The sequence below is a fragment of the Pagrus major genome, chromosome 16 (genome assembly GCF_040436345.1).
Source record: "Pagrus major chromosome 16, Pma_NU_1.0".
NCBI classification, from domain to species: Eukaryota; Metazoa; Chordata; class Actinopteri; order Spariformes; family Sparidae; genus Pagrus; species Pagrus major.
This window is the reverse complement of record NC_133230.1, coordinates 26,534,771-26,539,829: the sequence shown is the minus strand read 5'-3', so window position 1 is coordinate 26,539,829 and position 5,059 is coordinate 26,534,771. Positions and strand designations below refer to the sequence as shown.

Here is a 5,059-nt window from a genome sequence, read left to right as displayed (position 1 = left end):
AGTATTAAGCTTTGATTTGAAGTTTTTGGTTTGTTCTGTTGCCGGGATTGCTGTGTTTTTATGTAACCACAAGATGGCGCCTCAATTAGTAAAGCAAACACAGGTAACAGTACAGGTGACACAGATGATGAGCTGATGACTGATTCATGTTATTCTACAGGATGAGTTAAGAGCAGTTGAATTTTGCTACCCTAATCTAACTTGTGAAGAGATGAGGACTTTAATCCACTCCAAGGAAATGGCTTTTAGAAAATGTGTACCCTATCCTGAACATAATTACTGATTAAAAATAGACATGTTAAAATAACCAGAGATTCCTGAGGACTGTGATAGGTGGAAATGGAATTTTAAAAAATGACTTTTTTTAAAAAGATTTTTTTTACCAGCATAGACACCTTTATTTGACAGTTACGAGACAGGAAATCATGGGAGAGAGAGGGGATGTGACATGCAGCAAAGGACGTCCAGCCGGGATTCGAACCGCGGTCGGCTGCGTACGTGGTATTAAACTTGGCTATGCCATGGCCACCCCACACTAGCTTTGTGTCCCATCTTGGCCACCCCAGTAAAAATGTCCTGGATACGCCACTGCTGTGAGGACCCAGTGAGAGGGTGACCATCTTTGTCAGCTGGCATCGTCAGAAGCTTCAGCCAAGGCATGTTGACATGAACCTTGCCCTCTGAGGCCTGCTTAACGTTCTCTGGGGTGGGGTCCAGTAACCTTCCTTGAAAAGGGGCAAAGATTCCTGGCTGCCTGCGGTTGGCGTGCGGTGCCAGCCCCCCGGCATAATCGTACACTGACACATTGGGAAAGTGTTTCCAGGACAGCAAGAGATCCACAAAGTCACGTGGACTCTCTGCTCTAAGGTTGAATTTGACTGAATACACAACCCCACATGGACAGGTGATAACTGCCCAACCAGCTGTGAAACAACAGAAGAAAACAGTAATAACTGACATCAGGAGCATGTATAGCTAACCTACATAACTACATAATGATACTGTACTTTCTTTAACACAACAACATATAACAAAGTGGAATAATCGTCAACAGTCCATATCATTTCACTTACCAGAGGCACCCCACACCTTCTCAAACAGCTTGTTGTAGGTGACTCTATTAGACATTTTCTCAGACAGTCTCATGACAAGATCCACCTTGGACCCTTTGTCGTCCACACCACACTGTTTGCACAGTGCCCTGACCTCCTCTACCTGTTGTGAAAATGCAATGAAGTTGATATTGTTAATAAAGCCTAGACATAATTTTTGCTAGCACAAAGAAGTGGATTTTGCATATTTCATCAACTAATTCACCTTCAAGTTCACAAGCTCATCCGTGAGCCGCTCCTCATTAATTTTCTCATCGTCATTAAGGTTTTCATCATCCCCATCATTTGACATTTTGGGGCTTTGCATTTTTTCAAATTCTGTGTTTAAGACTGAATTAGACCTCCGGGTGTGTGGCCCAATCCAGGGGGCCCAGTGATGGTAACACAACAAAAGGGTTCTTCCGACCACCTTTGTGAACAAACGTGATGAGTATTAGCTATTATTATCACAAAAATTAACCACATATTATTATACTTTACTCTCTCTCGCACTGTTCTTAAGCTGTTCTGTCTTTTCACAAGACTTACATGGAATTAATCCACGACGGATCATTTCTGTGGCCACAGCGTCCCAGAGGTTGTTTATGTCCACATGACCATCGTAATTTTCAGGTGGACTTGGGATTTCTCTCACTGTTAAAACAGTAGTTTGTTATTCATAGCTCAATTACTAAAAACACTCTGAGCACAACAGTTGATGCAGTGTTATTCAAGGGCATGGTTAATATGATGTTACACTTACTAAAATTCAGAGAGAGATGAGGTGCTGTACAAACAATGAAGCTAAAATATGTGAAAAAACAGCTTATCAAACTCACCTGGCATATTGAAAACGCCTTTCTTGTGAAGATCCATCACAACAACCGCTGGGCTGTATCCACATGACACACAACTGTAAGTGTAGTCATGGTTGGTAAGGGCCTCAAAATGAAGGTGTGCCTGAAGAACTCTCTCCTTGTTCGGAAAGGACACCTTCTCTGTTGTCTCTATTATTTCGATCACTTTGCTGATAGCTGTATGGGTCTGGAAAATGATGAGAAACAGGAGTATTCCAATGTTTCAAAATGTAAGTTATATATTTTGTTAGAGTTGCATCTTCAATCACCATTTGTTTTACAGTAATGATCTGTAATGAATAAATTATAATAAAGGAGGAATAAGCAAGGATAAATACATTATTATTATTATTATTATAATAACTTAAGTTTAGAAGTTGGGTCGCTCAAAAAAGGATGTAAAGAAATTAAAATCTATCACATAATAGAGAAAATCAATCAACCTTTCAGCGAGCACAATACATTATTGAATTATATGCACTCACCTGTAGTGCATTCCTGACCATCAGGCACAAGTGCAGAGACAGGATGATGTGGTCATCGAAGTTGTGGATACCCTCCTCCCACTCCTGGTATCTGTAAATCATGCCACAGTTCAGGCATGATTTCCTGTATGTGTCCTAAAAACACAGTTCTTCTTTGTTCTTCCCTCTCTCGACTGCTCTATGAGAGCCTGGGGTAAATCTGCAGGGAGCTTTTTGTTGGTGAGGAGGTAATTAAGCATCCTTGCGATTCGTCTGTCATCTGGTGGATAACTGTCCTCTTTAGACTCACTTACATTTTGATCTGTGGTGGTCTGGGTTGGATTGAGTGTCTCTGCCTGTGTGCTCTTCACCTTCCTAAATAGCTCCCTCTTTGTGACAAACAGATGCCATTTAGCAACAGCTTTGTGTATGCAAGACTGTTTCTGTTTAGAGCAGAGACAATGCCAGTTGTTTTGCTTTGTGTCATACGACACAATCACTCTTCCCAACCTACTATAATAGGTTATCTTTGTTACATAAACAGAGATATGAAATTTGGATGGTGGACCACCCACAGTCAGGTGCACAGACAGAGGCACACCCTCTGCATCAGCATTTTGTTGCCAACGCAAGAGGCTGGCTTTACGCTCCTCACCAAACCATTTATTGTCCACCATTGTTTCCAAGGCCTCCTCTTTTAGTGTCACGGTTTGACTGTCAGTGCGTGGGCAATACAATAAAGATTGTATGTGGTGGCACTTGAAAGGCAACATCCCGCTCCTTCGAGCAAAGTCAGCGTTCAGACGACACTGGTCGACCTCACACAACACCTTCTGTGTTGGCCCCCAAGTATTCTTGATCACATGTATGAGTGTTGCTGGACCACAAAAAGATTTCTCAACTGCAAACACATCATTTTTACCATCGCCACACTGACAGGCCAAAAATCTGTCCTTCGACACAGTCTCAAAGTGGTGGGTATGCTTCCTCTTGCAGTGTGTTTTGAAATTTTTTTTGTTTAACTTCACCTTGCAGTGAGGACAAGTGAATTTATGCTGAGCGGGGGCCAATGGGTGCTGTGTGGGGGCCTCTGGATGCTGAGCGGGGGCCAATGGGTGATGTGTGGGGGCCTCTGGATGCTGAGTGGGGGCCAATGGGTGCTGTGTGGGGGCCTCTGGATGCTGAGCGGGGGCCAATGGGTGCTGTGTGGGGGCCTCTGGATGCTGAGCGGGGGCCAATGGGTGCTGTGTGGGGGCCTCTGGATGCTGAGCGGGGGCCAATGGGTCATGTGTGGGGGCCACAGAGGGCTGTGTGGGGGTCAATGGGTGCTGTGTGGGGGCCAATGGATGATGTGTGGGGGCCTCTGGATGCTGAGCGGGGGCCAATGGGTGCTGTGTGGGGGCTGCAGCATGCTCCTCCTCCTGGTGTATTTGTAAATGCCTTATGAAGTGCAATCTATTTATAATTGTTGCTGCACAATAGCAGCAATGAAAATGTGCTGTCGTCCGACAACTTAAGCCACACTTGATCATTGTGAATTCTGTAAGAGAGGAATGAAGGGAACAAGATTCATATTTGTGAAAAAATACTAATTCATTCATTTGTGTAATATGTAAGATACGCACCTTTGTGTTTTAGTGAGGAATGGCCTTTTATATGGTTGTCAACCATATGTTTTGCACCCACATATTTACAGTAAGGACAGTGGAAAAGTTCACTGTTGGTGCATTTAGTAATGGTTGGTGCACCGTCCAATAGTAAACTAATGTGTCTCTATATATCAGAGGGGAAAAGAATAGACATAAAAGGCACAGCAATTAGAAATCCACAAGACAAAATATATTAAATAATTTTTCACCTCAACAACAAATATTGTTCATGTCATGTCATGGATGCTAACAGGTACTTCCTCAACAAGGAAGAGCGGCTGACGTCTGCTAACATGACAGCTGGAGCTGGACTGGGACAAAAAGTCATCCCTGGCATTTTTGGCCCAGACCGGCCCAATACAATTGATCAGATCTTTTTATATACTAGCCTACTACTGTGATTTACCATTTGATTGTTATTCCATATCCCGATCTTCTGTTTTATTCAACCAGCACAAGCAACACAATATTTCATTAATTAAACATCATTTGATCTTTCCTGCAGATTATTCAGATGATAGGCTATTAGATTGTCTAATGCTTGTGAATGGCAGCTTTTTAAATCTGCTTAAATCACAGCATTTACTGTTACACCTGCTTTACTTTAGGTTGCTAGTTAGCATGTAATAACTATCACAAAAACATAACAAAACACTGACAAATAAGTCAGATATAAATATTAATCTAAAACTCAGAAAAGGAGATTTGAAGTCCAGATTTATATTCATGAAATGCACGTGAAAACTCTGCATAATATTTTCCCCCCAAAAGTACGTCGGCCTACCGGGAAAATGCTCTGTATACCAGATTACCAGTCCAGCCATGCCGTAAGATAATTAGCAAAAGCTAATAACTAATGACAAAGCTCATAACTTGGTGTATCATCAAGGTGTAGAATGCAAATACATACAGAGCATAACTTGTTTTAAAATAAAATGATGTTACTTCCTTCCTTGTCTGAATTGAAATATTGTAAAGTAGAATGTTCTTACCTCCAT

The 5,059-nt window shown here is 42.1% G+C and overlaps 1 pseudogene; it reads right to left on the bottom strand.

Moving 5' to 3' along the window:
- Nucleotides 1–476: 476 nt before the first annotated feature.
- Nucleotides 477–5,059, bottom strand: LOC141010722 (uncharacterized; annotated as a pseudogene).